The sequence below is a fragment of the Lynx rufus genome, unplaced genomic scaffold (assembly GCF_022079265.1).
Source record: "Lynx rufus isolate CCGP_SWC_20201006 ecotype Redwood Valley unplaced genomic scaffold, mLynRuf1.p SCAF_6, whole genome shotgun sequence".
Classification (NCBI taxonomy): domain Eukaryota; kingdom Metazoa; phylum Chordata; class Mammalia; order Carnivora; family Felidae; genus Lynx; species Lynx rufus.
The window spans coordinates 47,641,309-47,667,814 of NW_025814878.1; the positions used below are offsets into that span (position 1 = coordinate 47,641,309).

Genomic DNA, 26,506 nt, shown 5'->3' on the forward strand with positions numbered 1-26,506 from the left:
GAGGAAGAATGTGAAAGACAGAGACCAAAACAAGCAAACAGTGGCTTAACAGGAATACAAAATTTGGATATACTGCTTAGTAGAGATAGAATGTAAAATAATTGACGGACATGATAGACCCTAGTGAATCTGGCTGGAGCAAAGTAAATAAATGTTGGCAGTAACAGATGGCTAAAAAGGTATGCAAGGGCCAAACCACAAAAGATTTTGTACATCACACTAGAGTTTGTCTTTTGTAGGATCAGGCAATGTGGAGCCAATGAAATATATAAAGGAAAATAACATGATCATGTTTGCATTCTCACAAGGTTATTCGGATAGCTCTGAGATAGACAGACTGGAGGGGGAAGAATTATTGGCAGGGGCACAAATTAAGAGGTTGATGAAGTAATTAAGACAAGGAAAAATATAGGCCTGAATTAAGACTGGTGTAGATGAGATAAACATGAAAGATACTTAGGAGATACAATCGAGGGGCACCTGGGTGGTTCAGTAAGTTATCATACCAAGTGCCCTCCTCAATACCCATCACCCATCTAGCCCATCCCTCCGCCCAACACCCCACCAGCAACCCTCAGTTTGTTCTCTATGTTTATGAGTCTCTTATAGTTTGTCTCCCTCCTTGTTTTTATCTTATTTTTGATTCCCTTCCCTTATGTTCATCTGTTTGGTTTCTTAAATTCCACATATGTACGAAACCACATGGTATTTGTCTTTCTCTGACTTATTGTGCTTAGCATAATACACTCTAGCTTCATCTACGTCATAGCAAATGGCAAGATTTCACTCTTTTTGATAGCTAAATAGTATTCTATTATATATAAATACCACAATGTCTTTATCCATTCATCAGCTGATGGACATCTGGGATCTTTCCATAGTTTGGCTATTGTTGATTAATGCTGCTATAAACATTGGGGTGCATGTGTCCCTTCAAATCTTTACTTTTGTATCCTCTGGGTAAATACCTAGTAGTGCAATTGCTGGATCATAGGGCAGTTCTATTTTTAGTTTTTTGAGGACCCTCCATACTGTTCCCCAGAGTGGCTGCACCAGTGTGCATTCTCACCAACAGGGTAAGAGGGTTCCCCTTTCTCCATATCCTAGCCAACATCTGTTGTTTCCTGTGTTGTTAATTTTAGCCATTCTAACAGGTGTGAGGTGGTATCTAATCGTGGTTTTGATTTGTATTTCCCTGATGATGAGCGATGTTGAGCATCTTTTCATGTGCCTGTTAGCCTTCTATATGTCTTCTTTGGAAAAGTGTCTGTTCAGGTCTCCTGCCCATTTATTAACTGGGCTATTTGTTTCTTGGGTGTTGAGATTGATAAATTCTTTATAGATTTTGGATATTAACCCTTTATCTGATATGTCATTTGCAAATATTTTCTCTCATTCCGTAAGTTACCTTTTAATTTTGTTGATTGTTTCCTTCACTGTGCAGAAGATTTTCATTTAGATGAAGTCTCAATAGTTCATGTTTGGTTTTGTTTCCCTTGCCTCTGGAGACATGTCTAGAAAGAAGTTGCTATGGCCAAGGTCAAAGAGGTTGCTTCCTGTGTTCTCTAAGATTTTGATGATTTCTTGTCTCCCATTTAGGTCTTTCATCCATTTTGAATTTATTTTTGTGTGTGGTGTAACACAGTGGCCCAGATTCATTCTTCTGCACGTAGCTGCCCAATTTTCCCAACACCATTTGTTGAAGATTAGTTGACCATACAGTTGTGGGTCCATTTCTCAGCTCTCTACTGTGTTCTATTGATCTATGTGTCTGTTTCTATGCCAGTACCATACTGTCTTGATGATTACAGCTTTGTAATATAGGCTTAAAGTCTGGAATCATGATGCCTCCCACTTTGCTTTTTTTTTTTTTTCAACATTATTTTGGCTATTCAAGGTCTTCTCTGGTTCCATACAAATTTTAGAATTGTTTGTTCTAGCTCTGTGAATAATGCTGGTGGTATTTTCATAGGGATTGCACTGAATGTGTAGATTGCTTTGGGTAGTATAGACATTTTAACAATGTTTGTTTTTCCAACACATGAGCATGGAATGTTTTTCCATTTCTTTGTGTCCTCTTCAATTTCTTTCATGAGTGTCCTATAGTTTTCAGAAACCAGATCTTTTACCTCGTTTGTTAGGCTTATTCATAGGTATCTCATGGTTTTTGGTGCAGTTGTAAATGGGATTGATTCCTTGATTTCTGTCTCTGCTGCTTTATTGTTGGTGTATAGAAATGCAACATTTCTGTGCATTGATTTTATATCCTGTGACTTTGCTGAATTCATATATCAGTTCTAGCAATTTTTAAAAAAAATTTTTTTTTTCAACGTTTATTTATTTTTGGGACAGAGAGAGACAGAGCATGAATGGGGGAGGGGCAGAGAGAGAGGGAGACACAGAATCGGAAACAGGCTCCAGGCTCCGAGCCATCAGCCCAGAGCCTGACGCGGGGCTCGAACTCACGGACCGCGAGATCGTGACCTGGCTGAAGTCGGACGCTTAACCGACTGCGCCACCCAGGCGCCCCATCAGTTCTAGCAATTTTTAGGTGGAGTCTTTTGGGTTTTCTACATAGCATATCATGTCATCTGCAAAGAGTGAAATTTTGACTTCTTCCTTGCCAGTTTGGATGTCTTTTATTTCTTTATGTTGTCTGATTGCTGAGACTAAGACTTCTAGTACTATGTTAAATAGTAATGGTGGGAGTGGACTTCCCTGTCTTGTTCCTGACCATAGAGGAAAAGCTCTCAGTTTTTCCCCATTGAGGATGATATTAGCTGTGGGTCTTTCATATAAGGCCTTTATGATCTTGAGGTATGTTCCTTCTATCCCTACTTTCTTGAGGGTTTTTATCAAGAAAGGATGCTGGATTTTGTCAAATGCTTTTTCTACATCTATTAAGAGGATCATATGGTTCTTATCCTTTCTTTTATTAATGTGGTGTAGCAAGTTGATTTGTGAATATTGATCCACCCCTGCAGCGCAGGAATAAATCCCACTTGGTCATGGTGAATAATTCTTTTAATGTACTGTTGGATTTGATTTGCTAGTAACTTGTTGAGAATTTTTGCATCCATGTTCATCAGGGATATTGGCCTCTCATTCTCCTTCTTCAGTGGGGTCTTTGTCTGATTTTGGAATCAAGAATCAAGGTAAGGCTGGCCTTGTAGAGGGAATATGGAAGTTTACCTTCTATTTCTATTTTTTGGAACAGTTTCAGAAGAATAGGCATTAACTCTTCTTTAAATGTCCGGAAGAATTCCCCCAAGAAGCCATCTAGTCCTGGACTCTCATTTGTTGGGAGGTTTTTGATTACTGATTCAATTTCTTTACTAGTTATAGGTCTGTTCACATTTTGTATTTCTTCCTGTTTCAGTTTTGGTAGTTTGTATGTTTCTAGGAATTTGTCCATTTCTTCCAGATTGCCCAGGTTATTTGCATATAATTTTTCATAATATTCTCTTATGATTATTTGTATTTCTGTGGTGTTGGTTGTGATCTCTCCTCTTTCATTCGTGATTTTATTTGGGTCCTTTCTTCAAAGAGTCACCTTTATTATTTCTTTTAGGGTTGGTTTAGTGGTTACAAACTCCTTTAGTTTTTGTTTGTCTGGGAAACTCTTTATCTTTCCTATTCTGAACGATAGCTTTGCTGGATTGAGTATTTTTTTGCTGCAGAATTTTCCAATTCAGCACATTGAATATATTATGCCACTCCCTTCTGTTTTGCCAAGTTTCTGTTGAGAGATCTGAAGCTAGCTTTATGGGCCTTGCCTTGTAAATTAGGGACTTCTTTTGTCTGCTACTTCTAGGATTTTTTTTCTTTATTGCTATATTTGGCAAATTTAATTACACTATGTCTTGCTGTTGCTCTGCTTTTATTGATTTTGATGGGAGTTTTTGTGTCTCATGGACCTGGATGTGTTTACTTCCCCAGATTAGGGAAGTTTTCAGCTATTATTTCTTCAATTAAATTTTCTGCCCCCTTTTCTTTCTCTTGCCTCGGAACTCCTATACCACAAATGTTACCTTGCTTGATGGAGTCACTGAGTTCCCCAAGTCTATTCTCATGTTCCATAGCTCTTTTTCTCTTTTGTTCAGCTTCATTATTTTCCGTTATTTTATCTTCTACATCACTTATTCATTCCTCTGCTTCTTCCATCCTTGTGCTCACTGCATGAAGACCATTTTGAATCTCAGTTATTATATTTTTCATTTCTATTTTTTAACTCTGTGGTAAGGGCCTCCCTGAAGTTTTCCATTCTTTTCTCAGGCCCAGCAATATCCTTATGATTGTTAATTTAAATTCTTGATCAGGCATGTTACTTATATCTGTTTCACTTAGATCTCTGGCCCTGACCTTAACTTGTTTTTTCATTTGGGATGGATTCTTCTATCTTGGCATTTTGTCTAAATCTCCGTCTTCTTTGTATTAAAAAAGCCTGTTATGTTTCCTGCTCCTGAGCATAATGGCTTTATGAAGAAAAAGGTCATATAGTGTCCAGGGCCTGGCCCTTCATAAGAAAATTCTGTGTGCACTTTGCTGCTGTTTTTGGCTGCTCTATCCTTCAGGCCAGTTGTCTGCATGGGCTCTCCTAGTCTACAGTGGGCTGTGTTTGGTCCTTGGCCAGAATGTGGAGTGTTTAACTAGATGTGTTCTGGTCTGCTTGTTAAATGAGACCTGATACTACTTCCACTAGAACTGAAGCACTGCATAACTCTCTGGTTGGGAGACACGATGTGGGCAGGGGTTTCTGCTGGTCTTCTGGGGAAGGTGACCACCATGATTGGACCGAGGCAAACTTGACCAACAAGAGTAGTACCAACAGAATGCAGGGATGTGAGACTTGGTATAAGCAGGCTACGCATCCAATATTGTTGCTATGTTGTTTACTGTAGGTGGCTCTGTATGAAAATCATCCCTCTTGTTTTCTCAGCCAATGGCTTGGGGGAGGTGTTCTTGTACATTCCCCTCACACTAGTTATCTTAAATGAGTTTGAATAGGAGAAATATGATTACATGAGTATAACAATACTTAGGTTTTTTTTCTGCCAGTCTTTTACTATAAATTAAAATATAGCATCTAATTTTTATGTGCACAGTTAATTCAACTCAATGCCATGCTATAAGAACTAATTGATTTCCAAGCAAACTCATCAATTGCTGAATTTAAAACATCTAGTGTCATGAAAATTTTATTTAATAATTAGAAAGTTAGATTTTTCCTTACTGAACTTGAATCGAGTAAGTTTAGAACCTAACAATGTCTAAGATTACTTAAATGATTAGACTTCATCAGCTTTACCTGTAGTTTACCTTGAATATTCAGTTCCTAAGAAAATGCTTCTGATTTAATATAAAGTGAATAAAGAAGAATATAAAATTGTATAATTATAGTCCAATTTTTAAAAGGAATAAAGATAATCATATATAAAAGACTAGTAAGTGTATTAAAATGTTAATAGGTGAACAAAGGAGATTTTCATTTTCTAATTTCAACCTTCTTAAACATTCTTTACAATAAACACATATCAGTTTTCTAATAAGCAACAAATATCTTTATTAAAATAGTTTCCTCTTACCTAGATTTCTGCAGAGATAAACAGCTGAAGATATACAGTATCAATTATTTATACAAATATCTGTTGGGACACTTACATCTCCTTTATAAGGGTCTTATGCCTCCTATATCAATATAAACTCAGGGAGGGCAATTATGTTAATTTCTTTTTTAAGTTTCTGCAGTCCAAACTGCTGTGTTCCGCAGAGGGGCATTGTATCCTCGGGGCCTAATAAAAAAATATTGTAAAATGAATCCCCTGAAACGAATTTGTTAGATCAACAAGTTTTCCCTACTTCCCTGTGCTAATATTTGTCATGGCTAAACTTAATAATTCTGTAAATACTATTTTAAGTTTTAAAATAACCACATATTGTACTTTGGTGTATAATTTTGCATACAATGTCTTATTATAATATCATTTTATTCAAGTAAATCTTTGACAAATAACAATACATAACAAATAAATGTTAAATAATAAACACTTGACAAATCTTAGGATTTTAAAATATTGCTGGTAATACTTCTTCAGAAAGTTCTTTCTTTTTAATAAGTTATTTTGAAAGAATTTCAACATTCTTTTAATGTTTATTATATTTATCCATTGAACGTAACTGTTTCTAACCATTTCTCTTTAGAAAGGTTGATGGCAAACTTATTAAATGTAGAAAGAATTTCTAAATTGAATCAACAAATAATGAATTTTAAAGTTAACAGTACTCATATTAATTGCTACAAATTCACTTCCTTAGCCTATAATCTCCCCCCACACCCAGCCCCACCAGTGTCCACAAACGCAGACTGAACACATTCAATAGTCAGAATTAACTGAGTGCACTGATTACTCAGGCAGACCAAGGGGGGATGAACTGTTGGACAATTATAAATAACTAAAGCTCACCTATTTAATTGCCAAAATTTATTTCAACTAGTTTTAAAAGAAATATTTCTAAAATGTTTAACCCACTTTCCTTCCTTTTAGGCCAAGTACACTCAACATAACTTAACCTTTGGGATGACTTAGGATATCACATAGCATTTTAATTATATACTATGATACTTAGAGAACCGCACTGATAATGTGTTGGACTATGTGTCCCTTCACTGAAATGTTCCAGACTTACAGATTTTGTTTTCTGCCTTTTCACCTCTTGCTATATCTTGCTTTCCAGTCTCCTTATGATTGTTTACCTGTCTCTAATAGAATATCCTTCCCCTTTCTAATTGGGTTTCCCAATCTATAGCAAGTAAGAAACAATAAAAGTTTTCATTCATTGGCCATTTAGAGATGAAAAATATAGTCCTGGGTAGTTCTTAAAATATTCAGTTTAATTATAGTACAAAGAGTGCTATGGGAACCCAGAGGATCATCATCTAAGAGAGTTGACTTCCTGGAGGAGATAGTTCTTAAAGTGAGATATGACAGATGAATGAGTAAGATTTGATAGGCAAAGAAAGTGAGAGAATGGGTAGCAGAGAAGATCAAGTATACAGTCAAAGGAAACCACATAGTAATAAAAATAGTGATACCTTACATTTATTGAACACTTTTGTAAATTAGTAAAATCGTTGTAACAACTCTATGATGCATAATGATTCCCATTTTAAAGAGTAGGAAACTGTGGCACAGAAAAAGTGTTTTGCCCAAGTTCACACAACTAGTGACAAAGCCAGGATTTGGACTTAGGCAGTCTGGCTCTGAAGCTCACACTTTTAACCACCATGCTATCTTGCTTAATTATGCAAAGTTATGAAGGCAAGAGAGAATCTGCTGTTTGGGGGAATCTGCTACAATAATAAAAAAGCTGGAAGACTACAAATGCATCTGACTGTTGCAGAACAAGAGGGCAAAAACTAGCTAGGAAGGGGTCTGTATGCCAGCCACATGTGTTTGGATCTTACACCATAGGCAACAAGAGGCATCCAGCAGAGGAATAGTAAGATCAGATTCCCTTTGATAAAGATTTTTGTGAAATCTGAATGAATAAAAACAACCAGAGGCTAGAAATCCATTTAGGAGGCTATTCCAAAACTCTACGTGAGAAGTGATAAAGACCTAACCAAAGCAATAGAAGAGGGAGTAGAAAGGGGAGGACAAATTAGAGACAAATAGGATGCTGAATTCATAGAATGTATGACCTAGATGAGGAAAATCATGAGGGAGAGGGAGAAATTAAACAAAGCTGTAGTCAAGCCAGAAAATAGATGGATGGTGGTGAAGGTGGTGTAAAAGGTTCATTTTAGCAATAGAACAGAAAACCCAGAAATGAACCCACAACCATGTGGTCAATTAATCTTTGACAAAGCAGGAAAGAATATCCAATGAAAAAAAGTCTCTTCAACAAATGGTGTTGGGAAAACTGGATGGTGACATGAAGAAGAATGAAACTGAACCACTGTCTTACACCATACACAAAAATAAATAGAAAATAAATTGAAAATGGATGAAAGACCTAAATGGGAGACAGGAAACCATCAAAATCCTAGAGAATACAGGCAGCAACCTCTTTGACCTCGGCTGTAGCAACTTCTTTCTAGACATGTCTCCAGAGGCAAGGGAAACAAAACCAAACATGAACTACTGGGACTTGATCAAGATAAAAATCTTCTGCACAGTGAAGGAAACAATCAACAAAATTAAAAGGCGACCTACAGAATGAGAGAAAATATTTGCAAATGACATATCAGATAAAGGGTTAATATCCAAAATCTATAAAGAATTTATCAATCTCAACACCCAAGAAACAAATAGCCCAGTTAATAAATGGGCAGGAGACCTGAACAGACACTTTTCCAAAGAAGACATATAGAAGGCTAACAGGCACATGAAAAGATGCTCAACATCGCTCATCATCAGGGAAGTACAAATCAAAACCACGATGAGATACCACCTCATACCTGTTAGAATGGCTAAAATTAACAACACAGGAAACAACAGATGTTGGCTAGGATATGGAGAAAGGGGAACCCTCTTACCCTGTTGGTGAGAATGCACGCTGGTGCAGCCACTCTGGGGAACAGTATGGAGGGTCCTCAAAAAACTAAAAATAGAACTGCCCTATGATCCAGCAATTGCACTACTAGGTATTTACCCAGAGGATACAAAAATAAAGATTTGAAGGGGTACCCCGATGTTTATAGTGTGTGTGTATATATAAACATACATATATATGCACATATATGCATATATATATATGCACACACACATACACACAAAATGGAATGGAATATTACTCAGCCATCAAAAAGAATGAAATCTTGCCATTTGCAATGACATGGATGGAACTAGAATGTATTATGCTAAGCAAAATAAGTCAATCAGAGAAAGACAAATACCACATGATTTCATTCTTATGTGGAATTTAAGAAACAAAACAGATGAACATATGGGAAGGAAGGGAAGGAGAGAGAGGGAAACAAACCACCTGAGACTCAATGATAGAGAACAAACTGAGGGTTGATGGAGGGAAGTGGGTGGGAGATGGGCTAGACGGGTGACAGATATTAAGGAGGGCACTTTGTTTTGATTAGCACTGAGTATTGTATATAAGTGATGTATCACTGAATTCTACTCCTGAAACCAATATTGCACTGTATGTTAACTAAAATTTAGGTTAAAAAAAAAAAGGTTCATTTTAGACATGTTTGAGGTGCTTGTGGAATAATAACAACATAGAAACTGTTAACACTTAAACTGAGCTTATCATGTACCAGACTCTGGTCAAAGAACTTTGTATGTATGGATCTATAAAATCATCACAGTGACCCTCTGATACCTGAGAAGCTAAGTAACTTTGCCCAAGGTCATACAACTATTAAGTGGTTGAGTTGATAGTTGAACCCAGGTAGCCTGGGTCAGAATGAATTCTGCCTTTAATAGAGACATGTCAGTTGTATAAATGAATTTGGCCTAGAAGAAAAATGGTTTAGACTAAATATAAAAATGTGGAAGTCATCAATAAACACAGATGGAAGCTGAAACCATGAGTATTCTCTTAGTTATAGAGTATGCAGATAGTTTTTCTCTAAGTGTGGTCCTTCAGTCACTTAGGTATGAATACCTTGTGGGTTTTTATTAAAAGTACAGATTAGAGGGCATCACCCAGGTCCACAGAAACAGAATCTCTGGGCCCAGAAATATATAGTTTTCACTCACCAATTCCAATGCAAATTTAAGTTTGAAGATCACCAAAGAGAAATGAACAAAGAAATGTGTAATAATGACATTAAGTTTATCAGAAGTGTGTCTACCTTAAGAATAAACAAGTTCTGAAAAAGGATGGTAAGTAAAGGCCTAACCAAGTGTCTGAGGGGTCTTTTCTCAAATCTAAGCCACCACCTTATTATAAGATGCATTGCTCTTTTATGTACCACAAGAAAAGAAAATAGGACATCTATCAGGTAAAGCTGAAACAGGGGCACTTGGGTGGCTCAGTTGGTTAAGCATCTAACTTCAGCTCAGGTCATGATCTTGCAGTTTGTGGGTTTGAGCCCCATGTCAGGCTCTGTGCTGACAGCTCAGAGCCTGGAGCCTGCCTCAGATTCTGTGTCTCCCTCCCCTGTTCGTACCCTCTCTCTCTCTTTCTCTCTCTCAAAAATAAATAAACATTAAAAAATATTTTAAAAAAATAAAGCTGAAACAAAAGAAAGGCTACAAATGAAGAGAAGGATAAATGGGAGATAAATGCACTATGCAGAAAGAGACAGCAAGGAAACTTGAAAGTCTCTATCTTTCAAGTGCCAGGCACCAAGGAGAGGGAATTTTATCGCAAAGACAGTTCTTACACAACTTTGTACTCTGAATTCATACTACCAGTGAGATTAAAAACAAACTCTTAAACAGAGAATCTAATTTAAAATGGCTTCAGGTTGGTAGTAGTGCTAATGAGTGGTAGAGGCAAATGCAAATCCTCTCTGAAGTAATCCGACTTTATTCCAGGCCAATAACAATTGTAAGACATATCACTATTTTAGAATTTTTTTTTTTTAAGGAAGAGAAAAAGAGAGAGGGAGCACATGCATGAGTAGGGGAGAGGGGCAGAGGGAGACAGAGAGAGAGAGAAGCTTAAGCAGACTCCATGCTCAGCACAGAGCCTGATGCAGGGCTCAATCCCATGACCTCATGGTATCATGACCTGAGCCAAAATCGAAAGTCAGGCGCTCAACCCACTGAACCACTCAGGTGCCCCTGGAACTTTTTCTAAATGTGAAAAAAAAAATGTCTTACAATCACAGTAAATGGAATATATACCAAGGTATTCTGAATGCCTAGAAACTAGGATGGAGAGGCTATTTTCTGGTTCTCAAATGTATCCCATGCATAATTTCATACAGGTATTGATTAGTAGTAGTAGGAATTTTTTTAGTAGTAAGAATTATATAGTAAGAATAAGAATTATGTAAGACAGGATGTTAAAAATTATAAAAAATCCTTTTCCTTCCCATATTTAACCATCTTTTACTATTTCCTCAAATATAAAAAGTCTCACCCATGAAAACCTAGAAAACAAAACAACAAGTGAGATCAGACCACTAGTACCCCAGACTCCATGTAAACGTTTTAACATTCTCTGGGACTTTGAGAACTAGATTGCAAAGTTCACCGCAGGCCCTGGGATCTGTCCAGACACCACAGGAGGAAGAGTAAACTTTGCTCCTGCCAAGGGTGATGATGATGTACAGTCCCAGTCCAATACTCGGTATTCCTTCTTCTACTCACAGGCCACAAACACACTAAACATTTTCATTATATGCAGGTACTCTGGCCATTTTTAAGAAAAATTAATCCCTTTTCAACAATGCCACCATAAAAAATATTCCTTCAGCACTTTTATAATTTTCCTGAAAAGCTGTGTATTCCTTATTCAGACATGTAATTTCCATCTTTTCCAAGGGTGGGATAAATACTGCACAAATCACACACCATATTTGTTCTGGGATCTTATTAAACTGCAATTTCACCACATAGCAAGCATATTATCTAAACATCAATAGAAGACTAAAACGGCTTTAGACAATAAGCACTAACTGATCACTGTTAGGAGTTCCTAATTAAAAAGTTTTAAATGTTTATTTATTTTGAGAGAGAGAGAGAGAGAGAGAGAGAGAGAGAGAGCAAGCAGGGGAGGGGGAGAGGGAGACGACAGAATCTCAAGCAGGCTATGTGCTGTGCACAGAGCTTGAACTCACAAACCGCATGATTATGACCTGAGCTGAAATTAAGAGTTGGGTGCTTAACCGACTGAGCCACCTAGGTGCCCCCTCAAAAACTTTTTTTTATAAAGAAACCAGTGATTCAACCAACCACTGCCAGCTTCTCCCTACTTTTAGTGGGTAAAGGTCCTCAAAGTCCCTCTCATAGCACAGTCCTATCTAGAGCAACTGACAGAAGAATTCAAATGTGATTCCCACTCTTGCCACACCCTGGCAGAGCATCTTTTTCACTCAGGAAAACTGTTCCCTACCCCAGGAGCAAACGTGGACTTGTATGTATGAATGTGAGTATAGGGATTTTCTAAGACTGTGGAAAATGAAGTATCTCACATCCTTATCTATAATTTAATATTCCCTTTTCCACAGAAACAAGGGAATAATGGTTTTATAGTGGTACCGCTGTCCTAACCATGTTATAAAAGTAGTTTCTAGGTGGATCTTATGGAAAATCTTATTCAGTCATTGTCAGCCTACTTAGTAGTAACTTTTCAGATGAAACTTGCTAGTATAGTTTGTGTACTATATAAAATTTAATTAAAAATTTTTAAGTGGACTATAATCCCACTATACAGAAGCTCCTATTAATATGGTTTTGTTCTAAATAGTAATACATCCACAGGTAATAAAACTTAAACAGCATAGAAAAGCACAAAATAAAAAGTAAAATATTTTCTATCTACTCTTAGACTCCTGATTCCCAACCATGTCTACTGCTTTTCCCTCTCTGAAGATAACAAATATCAACAATGTCTTGAGATCAGAAAGAAAAGAGAATTATTTACATACCTACACACTTTTCTTTAGCAACTCTCCTGTCCTGTACATCAATCAGCAGGCAATAGAGGAAAAGATTCATCAGATTCTAGAAGCATGGTAATCTTTTTGATTACGACACCACTGGTTCATTCTTTACCATTACATCCCTTTAAACTCTTGATATATTCTTGGATTTAATGATGAGAGTAAACTTTTTTCTTAGGCATTTCCCCCTCCATTTCTATAGATTTGAGGACTCGACTGAATCTGCATGGTTTCACTAAGGAATATGACATAATGGAAAGGGGTCTGGATAGAATCAGTAGACCTAGATTTTTTCCTGTTTCTGACACTTATACGGCAGGCAATCTTAGTTATATCATTTCCTTCCTCTTAGTTTTGAAAAATATACAGTATTACGTAAATATACAGTAGTGGAAAGTAGCAGTGATAATAAAAAAATCATTCTTTTCCTGGAGTTTCAGTTTCCTTACACATTATTCCTTACAAATATTAATCTCTGATGTAAACTCTTCCCTTCATTACTGTAATACTTCAACTTTCTGTATTTATATTTCCCTAATTTTTCTGACTTGTCAGCTTGCAATAAAATTCCTCTTTAAAGAAAATACATATTGGGGTGCCTGGGTGGCGCAGTCGGTTAACCGTCCGACTTCAGCCAGGTCACGATCTCGCGGTCCGTGAGTTCGAGCCCCGCGTCAGGCTCTGGGCTGATGGCTCAGAGCCTGGAGCCTGTTTCCGATTCTGTGTCTCCCTCTCTCTCTGCCCCTTCCCCGTTCATGCTCTGTCTCTCTGTCCCAAAAATAAATAAACGTTGAAAAAAAATTAAAAAAAAAAGAAAATACATATTCTTGACAATGAACTATTCCTTAAGTTCTTATAACTTTACATTTCTAGTAATGTTACCATTACAGGCACTTTTGTTCACATAATGCATTTCATGTTTCCATTCTCTCTTGTAAACAAATGCACCTATAATCTATATTATTTTATAATATAGTGATTAAGGGGCGGGGTCTGCAGCAAGACAGCCTAAGGATGAATCCTATGTAATCTGAGGCAAGTTTCTGAAAATGTCTGTGTTTTCCCCCATCTACAAAATGGGAATATTAAGATTATCTATTTCATAGAGTTATATACAATGAATCAATAGAAAGTTCTCAGAAAACAGCTTGGTTCACAGCAAGCACTCAATAAGGCTTAGTTATTTTTTTTTCTTCCTGCCTTTTTTCTTTTTTTTTTAGTATAGTTGACACATAATACTACATTAGTTTCATATGTACAACGTAGTGATTCAACAAGCTTATACATTATGTTATGTTCACCACAACTGCAGCTATCGTCTGTCAAATTTTAGTTATTACTGATATCTAAAAATCTTTATACTTTGGGTATCACATCCAAAATGTTGCCAGTATAATCACTGATGTGCATAATGATACTGAGAAACCACAAAATCCTAAAATCCTTTTGAACTATCAAAACCTAAATTATATCCAGTATTGTCTTAAGATTATGCCATATTATGTACTAAAGTCTCCAAATAGGTAATCCATAAATACCATACAAGATGGCTTTTCATAAATATTCCCCACAATATTTAACCTACTTACACAGTAACTTTACACTGCTACAGTACAAACCCAATTTGTAAAACTAACACCTTCTCCATGCCCAGCCCTTCCCAGTGACAATACTACTTTGGGGGCTGTTCTAATTTATTTGTTGTTTATTTCTGCCCAAGATGATTTTTTTAAATTTTTTATTCTTTATTTTTGAGATAGAGACAGCAAGACAGAGTGTGGGGAGGAACTGAGAAAGCAGGAGACACAGAATCTAAAGTGAGATCCAGGCTCTGAGTTGTCAGCACAGAGGCCGACATGGGGGTTGAACCCACAAACCAGAAGATCATGACCTGAGGTGAAGTCGAATGCTTAAACGATGTGGCCACCCAGGTGCCCCACAAGATGATTATTTTTTTAAATCAAGTACTGGCTACCATTTCTCTGAAGTTTAAGAGTTCATATCCATTTGAATGTCCTAAAAGCACCTCAAACTCATATCCAAAATTAAAGATATTATCTTCCTCCTAAAAACTGTTTTTCTTCCTTCATTTTTAATCAGTTAATAGTATCATCCCCCTACTCTCGAATGCTCAAGTCCCAAGGATTCAACACCTAAAACGCTTCTCCAATCAACTATGCTATCCCATCTTTACCACCACTGACTAAGTGCCCCAGACTAGGCCCTTATTTTTTTTTTGCCTGGACTATTACAATGGCCTTCTAAAGTGATTTCCCTGCTACGAATTCTGTCCCACTAAAACTATCCTCTCCTCTGCCTCCAGAGTGATCTTAAAATTACAACCCAGTGGCATGTAAACCACTTTAATGCTTAAAACTCCTCAGTGACTCCTCACTGCCTTCAGAATAAAGATCGAGCATGTTCTTAAGGCATATAAGGCTTTACACGACCCAGTTCATTTCTCTTTCTTCTACTGAGTGAATACATGTTTCTAGCATTCATATTGTTCTTTTCCTAGAATAGTCTTACTCATCATACAAGACACAGTTTATTAGTTAATCTGTCCATGGAGCTTTCCCTTTCTTGGCTCCTTATGGCTGGGATAATTAACTCTCCTCTTGCGTATCTATATGCTTAATATATTACATTGAAATGATCTGTTCATGTTTTTCCCTTAAATGGCAAGCCCTAAGGACAGGAATCAGGTTTCATTCATCTTTGTAACCTTAGCACTTAATTCAATATTTAATAAAGACTTGTTAAACTGAAATGAATTAAAAGCCATGTAGAGCTCCAAGATAAATCCTACTGACAAGTCATTTCAATATAAAGTAAAAGGAAGCTGTTCGTGCCATTCAGACAAAAGTGGGTTCTAGTCACTAACAGTAGTGTCTGAGTTATTCCTTCAAAAAGCAACACAAGCACCTAGGTTTGTCCTAACATTGCTTTCCTTGGCATTCAGAAATCCATATTCATAGTTCCAATTTTTTCTAAAAAGTATTTATTTATTTTGAGAGAGAGAGAGGGAGAGAGAGAGGGAGGGAGGGAGGGAGAGAGAGAGAGAGAGAGAGAGAGAGAGAGAGAGAGAATCCCAAGCAGGCTCCACACTGTCAGCACAGAACCCAACACGAGGCTCGATCTCATGAATCATGAGATCATGACCTGAGCGGAAATCAAGATACTTAACCGGCTAAGCCACCCAGGTGCTCCCATAATTCCAATCCTTATACCTATTAGCAAGCTGCAGTATCTTAACTATACCACATAGCTAATCCATATAGCTGAAGTGAACAACTGTTCTAAAGGGCTGAAGTAATCTACTGATGGACAGAGTTGCTGACAGGCTGATAGATAAAGACACACCACTAAGCCCTTACTTCTTTTTCAAACCGGACTTGTTGGCACAGCTGCTAAGGTCTTAACATGAGAAATAGCATATGTTGTTGAACAGCACAGAGGGCAAAAGGACAAAACCTGATTTTCCTGCCTAGCTGAGGTAGAAACTTAACTAAGATAATCAAAATATATATTACTTAAAATGCACCTATGAAAATTGGTATTAGCCTCCTTTTAAATGTTCTAGTTCTTTATCAGTTTTCAATGTACCTACTTTACTTTTAGCTGACAGTGCTAAATGCTGAAAGTGCTGCAGACCTTCCAATGTATCCCTAACAGCCAGAATACAAGTGGCATAGAAAAGACCCTATGATGGCTAAACATGGAATCTTTATTACTCCTATGAACCTCCCTTGCATCCAAACAGAGGCTGCCTGTGACTGTGTCTGCATAATTTGCTTCATTTAAAATTGAGATGACTTTTCAGTAAAGCTAATGTTAAGAATCAGCATAATTTTCAGTTTTCATTCCATTTTAATTCCAATAGTACTTGCTGAGTATCTAACTTGTGCCAGAGTTTTTGCTAAGAGATGGAAGTGAAAAGAGGAAAAGATCAGTCTCAGGGGAAATAAATGAAATGCCTCAACAACTCAGGGCTTTGAACTTGCTTTAACTTAGTATAAATTTGGTGCCTCACAAAAAGTGCAGCTGACCATTCAGTGCTGATTTCATCATGACAGTTGGCCAAGTTTGCCAGTCTAACCAAGAACAAGCCTGGCTAAGAGACCTAGCCTCCTTTAATATGGCCAACTTCCTATCAGCTGCAAATTACAGCCCATCAAAAGACAGAGAAGGGTTTGAGCATGGCAAAACCAAAAGGTACAGCTGAAGGTATTTGCAATGGTAAGTTCAATCACTGATAATACTCTTATGTACATGAATACTGCATACAACTACTTTTACTTACATTATATATAAATCTATGCTACTTTACTGTGCTAGCTGAAAAGAGTGACAGTATTTAGAAAGAGGCTTGATACTGAAAAAATATATTTTTATTTTTATATTATATACATATGTATTTCTTTATTACAAAAGTACTACATGCTCATTTACAAAATTTGGGAATTACAGAAGAAAATAAAAATCACTATAAAGCTTACCAGTCTGAGACTGTTAGAATTACTAGTATTTTGTTGCCCCTTAAATAAATCAGTTTTTTATTATTTAAACAAAAATTAGGATTACACACACGTTTGTGGAAATTGCCTTTCTACTTAATAGCACGATAAACATTTTCTTGTATTATTGTTTCTTTAAAGTATTTTTTAATTTTTTATTTCATTTTTTTTAATGTTTATTTTCTGAGAGAGAGAGAGAGACAGAGCGAGAGCAAGCACAAGAGGGTGAGGGGCAGAGACAGAGGGAGACACAGAATCCAGAGCAGGCTCCAGGCTCTGAGCTGTAGCACAGAGCCCGACGCAGGGCTCAAACCCACGAACCATGAGATCATGACCTGAGCCAAAGTCTGTTGCTCAACCAACTGAGCCACTCAGGAATCCCTCGAGTATTTTTTTAATAGCAGTAAGTGAATATTCATGTAAAGTACCACTTTTTTTCATTTGGATACAGTCTAGAAATGATATTTTTAGGTTGAAGACAATTTTAACAGTTCTGATACATATTGTTAAATTGCCTGGAGCTGTTTTAAATTCAGACATTACTGGAACTTTGCTTAGACTGAGACAAAGATCCTAAAGTTCAAAAACCTCACTAGATCTTGAGAGTATTTTTCCAGTCTATAATACTGTGTTTCAGACAAAGTTTCCCTTAGTTAACTTATTAAAGCTTTGTAACAATCTGACCTGGATAAAAAAAAAAAAAAAAAAAAAACTGTACATATATAAAGATAATAATATATTTATCAATATCCCTACTACATTGTAAATAGAAGTATCTCTGAAATGCTTAACAGAGAGAAAATGAGATTCTAGGAAATATCTCAAAGAAATTTACATCACTTTTTTTGACTAATGTTCATATAAATACAGACAAATCAAAAGTCAATTCTGCAAAATGTATAGTCTTACATCGTATATTCCTCATATCACTACTAAAAGCAATATCAACTAATACTTGAAAAGTACTATAATTTATAAAACCTTTATACAAATTTTTTTTTTAATTTTTGTTTAACCTTTACTTATTTTTTGAGAGAGAGAAAGAGCATGAGCAGGGGAGGGGCAGAGAGAGAGGGAGACACAGAATCTGAAGCAGGCTCCAGGCTCTGAGCTGTTAATACAGAGCCCGATGTGGGGCTTAAACTCAAGGACTGCGAGATTATGACCTGAGCTGAAGTCGGACACTTTAACTGAGTAAGTCACCCAAGTGCCCTACATCAAATTTTAACTTAGCCTTACAAAGTAGTATACTATCATTATAGTCATTTTTGAAAACAAGAGGAAACCAAGGCGAAAAGATTAAGTGACTTACCTAAGGTCACATGTCTAATAAGTGGCAGAAACAGAATTCAAACTCAGGTCTCTGGACTCTAAATGTGTTGCCCTTTCTGTTTCTGCACTGCTTTCCATAAATCGTAGTAAATCCAACTTTCCCTATATTTAGCCTCAGGTAAAAAAAAATTAATAGATTAATTTTCTTAATGCTATTTATTTAAGCCAAAATTAAAATAAGCTTGCATTCCCTAAGTGCACCCACTGAAAGTGGGCAGACCAACCAAAATAGCTGTAGCAGACAGATGCCAACCTAAGATTAACACTTTTCCCTCCTATAAATCCACACACACAGAAACATGTTTGGCTGAATATAATTCAATTTGTAATTTTCCAAAGCAAACAAACATTACCATTATCAGAATTGTTTTCCCTTGAAATAGACCTCCTGTGGAGATAACAACCGAGAAAAACAAAAAACATCTTTAAAACAAACTCTATTCTCTCCTTTAAGAAAAACATACACATATATACTCCCAAATAAACATTTCTTTACATTTCTCCCTCCTATTCACTAACCCCTCAACTGCCTCTGACAACAAAAGAATAAAAAATTAACACTAGATGGTTTTTGAAGCTGGTAATGTAGAACTGTTACAAAGCTATCAGCTGTCATTAATTTAGCAATATCTTCGATGTACTTATTACAGTTTGTGATTTAACTTAGTTGCCTTAGCAAAAATAATTTTATTTTAGCAATGTCTGCACACATCTGTCTTCCTCTGTAGTTCCTTAAGAACAAGGGACCATATTTTATTCATTATTCTATTAACCACTGGACTTATATGGTAGTCATTGAATAAACATTTGTTGCCCTTCAATCAATTAATGTAGTAGAAATACATAAAACAAAATACATTTAAGTCTAACAGTTAACATTCACAAATGTACTACATACATTTTACATCTCTGGTATCAAAATTCACCTTTAAATTATATTTGGCAACATGTTTTCTTTCATTGTGGTACATAAAGTAAAGCTGTGCCTTACAATCTTTGGCATCTTAGGTTCAATGAATAAAGTCTTTAGAAAACTATACATTAAGAATACTTTTCTCATGCTATTAAATAAGTAAGTGCAAAGTGCTGATCACGGATCTCTAAAATTACTTAAAGATGTGAGGGGGTATCCCTTACAGATGGCTCCCCTGCTCTATCAAATCAGAGTGCTTGGTCTTCAAAAGCCAGAACTTTATTTTATTTATCTTTATATTTCTAGTATGTGCTCAATTAAGTGAGCTAAATGACTAAAAACATTTGGTCTGGGGAAGAGAATGATTGGGGTAGAGGGGATTACCTGCGCTGTAAAGGAAAAGAACCAAATGATAAAGATGACTTAAAGAAAAATAAATATACTTATTCTAATATTTAAAGATTATAGATCTACCACTCACTAAAGATTCATACTATTACACAGTATTTACCAAAAATACTAGTTTCAAAAGATATTCATTGAGGTTACTCCTTAAATTAAACAGATTTCCAGACAAATAAATCTGGGCAAATGGGTAAAACAAAATTAGCCAACTTCTTAACCTGCAAGTTTTGTCAGTATATTTAATATTCTACTATCACTGTGAATTTCCAAACCAGCAATAAACCATGCACTTCCCAAACTTATTTGCAACAGAAACCTTTTTGGGAGATCTCCTGGAGAAATTAGCATTTCATAGAACAGATTTCAGGCAATACCTACTTACAGAATCTTCAAAGCAGTTCTACAGAGAAGACAACTATCAAAATATTACAAGGTATGTAATCAATAATATGAAATAACAAGTGACAATAGAAAAAGAGAAAATTGTCTAAAACATCCTGTTACAAACAGAAATTCATATTCCCAGTGTAGGAGGGTAAAGGAAGAAAAAGAAAGAGACTTCTTTTATGGGGCTCAGTCTTTTATGGTGGCTCAGTCGATTAAGCGCCCAACTCTTGATATAGGCTTAGGTCATGATCTCACAGTTCGTGAGCTTAAATATATGAACACTACAATCTTTAACTTTTTTAAAAAGGAAGTCTCCTTTTAAAAAAAATGTTTTTAATGTTTATTTATTTTGAGAGAGAGCGAGCGAGCAAGTGGATGAGGGGCAGAGAGAGAGGAAAAGACAAAATCCCAAGCAGGCTCCACGCTATCATTACAGGGCCAGACATGGGGATCGAACTCACTTAGTGAAAGCCTTCCTTTACTTATTATCTAAAGATTCATAATGAATATATTTCTTTTTCAATTATAAAATTAATTTCTGGAAAAGAAAAAAAAAGACCTTTCTTTCACTGCTGAGACTCCCCTTCTTCATCACTCTCCCTTTATTTCTCCTTCTTTTTTTGTTCCATGAAATGGGAGTGATTTTGTGATAGGACTGTACAACAGCAGTCACAAATTAGTATCTAATTTAATTACCTTTATAGTCTTTTACAAATCTAAGTCAGTAGGAGGTAATAAACAGAAAATTTAAGAAATGTTATTAATCTCCTAGGTAATAGTACACACTTCCCATGAATTCATAATATCATGCTGGGCTTTTGATTAAATATGCAACTCAAGTCACATGGATGATAACACAATGAGAATATGTACTTCTTATATTTGATGTGATCACTGTAAATGTATGTTAAGAAGGTCAACAATTTTATCATCAATCCCTCATGGCAGGTCTACCTCTAAAATCATAATGTGCAATGCAGTAATCTTACTCTAATATAAAATAGTAAAATTCCATTTTCCTCTGTTACTTAGAAAAAGAAAGAAAAGAAAGACTAAGCATTTGGAGACAAACTGTTCATGTTACTAAAAAGAAGATAATTAGGATAATTTCCTTTACAAACTTAAATTAAGTCAGTCATTATATAAGGAGATATTTAAGGTTCAGATGGCTTCAGTGTTTCATGGTACAGAAAGGGAAACTATTGGGGAGAAATCATTGATGGATTTTTCCAAAACTGTATGACAAGGCAGAAAAGTAGCAAAGAAATGGCAATGTGGACAAATAACAGGTATCTCAATATTCCTAACGGTAGGCAGTCTCCCTGACAGTTTACACCTCTAACACTCACACCACTGCTGTTAATAACATATAACAGTAAAGCAGCACTGAAATGGAACCATTAGTCCCATTTCCTAATATGTTCCTCTCCTTGACCATATTTTTGGGCTGACTTCAAGCCTCTCCCTCTGAAGAAATAGTTTTGAAGGATAACACTTATATGGTTATAAATATTCAGTATACTATTTTTTAAAGTTTTTTACCTTTTAGTATTACTGATCAAAATAATTAATAATTTCAGAGCCAGCAGAAACTTTATTAATGAAAATATCAATAAATCTTGGCACAGACATTATAGCTTTCACAAAAAATTAATTCAAAATGGGTCATAAACCTACATGTGAAACATAAAACTATAAAGCATCTATTAGATTAACATAGGAGAAAATGTGGGTGACCTTGGTTTTGACAATGACTTCTTATATACAATGCCAAAAAGGACAATCCATGAAAGAAACACTAACAAGTTTGCCTTGTTATTTAAAATTTAAAACTGCTTTGCAAAAGACACTGTCAAGAGAATAAAGAGTTAAGCCACAGACTGGGAAATATCTGCAAAACGCTTATCTGATAAAGAACTTGTGTCTAAAATATACAAGCAACTCTTAAAACTCAATAATAAAAAAAAAAGGAACCACCCAACTTCAAAATGGGAAAAAGATGTGAACAGACACCTCACCAAAAGAACATAAATACAGGTGGAAAATAAGCATATGAATAAATGCTCAATACTATATTAGGCAACTGCAAATTAAAATGAGATACCATCATTTACTAGAATGGCTAAAATACAAAACACTGACAACACCAAAGCTAGTGAGGATGTGGAGCAACAGGAACTGTAATTCATTGCTGATGGAAACGCACAATGGTATGGTTACTTTGGAAGACAAAGAATTTATTACAAAGCTAAACATAAGATTACCATACAATGTGGAGCACCTGGGTGGTTCAATTGGGTTAAGCAATTGACTCTTGATACTGGCTCAGGTCATGATCTCACAGTTCATGGGATTGAGCCCCACATCAGGCTCTGTGCTGACAGCTTGGAGCATGCTTGGGATTCTCTCTCTCCTTCTCTCTCTCTGTCCCTCCCCCAACTCGCACTTGGGCATGCAAGTGCATGCTCCCTCTCAAAATAAATAAACTTAAAAAAAAAAAAAAGATTACCATACAATGTAGCAATGATGACATTAGTTATTTATTCAAGTAAGTTGAAAACTTATGTCCACAAAAAAACCTGTACAAATAAATCAGGCAGCTTTATCCATAACTGCCAAAAACTAGAAGCCATCAAGATGTCCTTCAAAAGGTGAATAGATAAACTGTGGTATTATTCAGTGATAAAAAGAAATGATCTACCAAGCCATGAAAAGACATGGAGGAAACTTAAAGGCATACTGTGAAGTAAAAGAAGCCAGTACGAAAAGGCTGCATACTGTATAATTCCAACCATGTAACATTCTGGAAAAGGTAAAACTATAGGACAGTAAATACATCAGTGGTTGCCAGGGTTTCAAGGGGAGGGAGGGAGGCATAAATAGATGGAACACAGGAAATTTTGGAGAGTATTAAACTATTCTATATGATCCTGCATGGGTGGGTACATGACATTATGCACTTGTCAAAACCCTTAGAATGTACAACACAAGAGTGAACCTTAATGCAATTATGGGCTTTAGTTAAAAAAAGAAAATCTACTCCAACTGCCCTCATTTCACAGATGAAGACTCTGAGGCCCAGAAAGATCAAAAGACTAGACAAAAGTTACACAGAAAATTAAAAGCCACAGCTGCAATCTGTTATTTTGAATAAACTGCAAAAATAGGGCTGTGATGGATATTGGGAGTTGTTAATACTAACCCTGTTCATACTTGAGTCAGGCTACCTTTAAAAGTTAGACCTTTGCGGGTTTCTGACACTGTAAGACATTAAATACAATATGGATACAAAGAATAAAGAATTCGTGCTGACTCAGAGCCTGGAGCCTGCTTCGGATTCTGTGTCTCTGTCTCCCTCTGCCACTCCCACATCCCTCTCTCTCTCTCTCAAAAATAAACATTAAAAAATTTTTTTAAGTGAAAACAAAATTTAAGAATTTGGCTTAAGTTTTGATTCTTCCATTTTCAATACAAATATAAAGAAGCTGAGCAACTGCAGCTGATGAGATGGCACAGCAAGAAGGCAGAAAGCCTTTCTTTGGGGAAGGTAGAAGAATGAACATTTGAGCTCTAACTTGGTGTTTAAGCTCTATAGTTGATACACTCCCCACTCCCTAAATTGTCATGAGAAAAGAGTGACTGCACAAAAGTTCTCATTTACTTAATACTTACCCGTTTGGGGGGAAGTGATAAAGCACTGTAAAGAAGTTAAGAATATGAGTTTTGTCAGGTATGGTTTCCACTTCTGGCTCTGCCATTTACTTACTACCTTATGTGTTTTGAGGCAAGTTATTTAAACTCTCTGGGCCTCAGCTTCCTTACCTATAAAAATGGGGATAATAACATCTACTTCATAGAGTTAATGGAAAGAAAATCCATATAAATCAGCTAGCATAATACAGGCAAAGAATGAACACATTATGAATATTAACTATTAATAATAGTAGTTATAACTATTAGATTTTACATATGTGTGTGTGTTAAGCCTATGTCTCAAAAATTTTAGAATTAGATAGGACATAGGAAAACAAATATACAAAATATACAGAGAAAATGGTTCCAAGCATATACGTGCATTACATACATTATTTTATGGAGTCTTCTTAATAAGTCTATGAGGAAGAGTCAGCCAGTGGGTCAAGTATTTGAGGAGCATTTACCATGTGTGAATCACTGTTTGAGGCACTGAGAGTATAGTAGTACACAAGACAAGAGTCCTTCATGCAGAGGAACACAAAATAAGCATAAAACAAACATATACAAGTGGATAACTGAATTGATGTGATGAAGATTAAAAAGGGAAACAGGTGGTCTGCTTTAGCTAAAATGGCAGGTAAAGTCTCTCTGAAGATAGGGCTTTTGAGATGAATCCAAAACAGTGAGGAAGGCAGCAATGTGAAAATATTTGGTAAGGGCACTGTGAGTAGAAAAAAATAAGGATCTTAAATTTGGTATATTCAAAGATCAGAAATGGATAATAATATGCTCTGTATTTTATAGACAAAGAAAATGGGGTTTTAGAAAGGTTAGCAACCTGTATGAGGTAAATGGCAGAAGAACTTGAAGGTATTAACTTCAAAATCAATGGTCTTGCAGAAATGCTATGCTGCTTCTCCCCAAAGTGAGCAAAACATCTCAATATTTTCTCAGCCATGGAAAAATCCTGCTTCTCAAACAGTCTTCTGAATGTACTTATGAAAATTTACCAACTGGAAGCAGTTCTTCTAAATTCCATAACATCTGTTTATTTGTTGTAGCAAAAGGTAGATATTATGAAACTAAGAACTGTAAATTAAAGTGTAAAACTATATCCTGTTAAATAAAATTTTATGAGTGACACTTAGATCTCCCTAAGCTATACATTATTTTTTTAATATGAAATTTATTGTCAAATTGGTTTCCATACAAAACTCAGGCTCATCCCAACAGGTGATTTCCTCAATACCCATCACCCACCCTTCTCTCCCTCCCACCCCCCATCAACCCTCAGTTTGTTCCCAGTTTTTAAAAGTCTCTTATGGGGCGCCTGGGTGGCGCAGTCGCTTAAGCGTCCGACTTCAGCCAGGTCACGATCTCGCGGTCCGTGAGTTCGAGCCCCACGTCGGGCTCTGGGCGGATGGCTCGGAGCCTGGAGCCTGTTTCGATTCTGTGTCTCCCTCTCTCTCTGCCCCTCCCCCGTTCATGCTCTGTCTCTCTCTGTCCCAAAAATAAATAAAAACGTTGAAAAAAAATTAAAAAAATAAAATAAAATAAAAGTCTCTTATGTTTTGGCTCCCTCCCTCTCTAACCTTTTTTTTTTCCTTCCCCTCCCCTATGGTCTTCTGTTAAGTTTCTCAGGATCCACATAAAAGTGAAAACATATGGCATCTGTCTTTCTCTGTATGACTTATTTCACTTAGCAAAACACTCTCCAGTTCCATCCACAAAAGGCCATATTTCATTCTAACTCATTGCCAAGTAGTATTCCATTGTGTACATAAACCACAACTTCTTTATCCATTCATCAGTTGATGGACATTTAGGCTCTTTCCATAATTTGGCTATTGTTGAAAATGCTCCTATAAACATTGGGGTACAAGTGTCCCTATGCATCAGCACTCCTGTATCCCTTGGGTAAATTCCTAGCAGTGCTATTGCCGGGTCATAGGGTAGATCTATTTTTAATTTTTTGAGGAACCTCCACACTGTTTTCCAGAGCAGCTGTACCAGTTTGCATTCCCACCAACAGTGCAAGAGGGTTCCCGTTTCTCCACATCCTCGCCAGCATCTAGTCTCCTGATTTGTTCATTTTGGCCACTCTGACTGGCGGGAGGTGATATCTGAGTGTGGTTTTGATTTGTATTTCCCTGATGAGGAGCGACGTTGAGCATCTTTTCATGTGCCTGTTGGCCATCTGGATGTCTTCTTTAGAGAAGTGTCTATTCATGTTTTCTGCCCTTCTTCACTAGATTATTTGTTTTTCGGGTGTGGAGTTTGGTGAGTTCTTTATAGATTTAGGATACTAGCCGTTTGTCTGATATGTCATTTGCAAATATCTTTTCCCATTCCGTTCGTTGACTTTTAGTTTTGTTGATTGTTTCCTTTGCAGTGCAGAAGCTTTTTATCTTCATGAGGTCCCAATAGTTCATTTTTGAGGTATATGTTCTTTAAATGTTTTATATCATATAGACATGTTATTGATGAAATGTGGTGTTTTTAGTAATTTTTGTAATAAAGCTGGACATGAATTCCTTGCTCAAAAATGTAATCTATTTATGCTGCTGTTTTATGAGAAAAATAATTGCCATATTTTTACTTATTGTAACTTTTCCCAATTAAGTAGCTTAAAACACAAAATATTATTAAAAATAAATTGCAAATTTGAGAAAAATGAAA

General features: G+C 36.2%; 1 protein-coding gene across 2 annotated transcripts in view; it reads right to left on the reverse strand.

The window, feature by feature from the left end:
* The window catches only part of CEP57L1 (centrosomal protein 57 like 1), a 77,509-nt gene that overhangs the window by 45,904 nt on the left and 5,099 nt on the right, over window positions 1-26,506 (reverse strand). Inside the window, exon 2 of one of the 2 annotated variants that reach the window (XM_047102581.1) lies at window positions 5,662-5,792. The exons of the other annotated variant lie outside the window; for it this stretch is intronic. The gene's annotated coding sequence lies outside the window, so the exon portion shown is untranslated. The remainder of the gene's footprint in view (window positions 1-5,661; window positions 5,793-26,506) is intronic. 2 annotated transcript variants of the gene reach the window in all.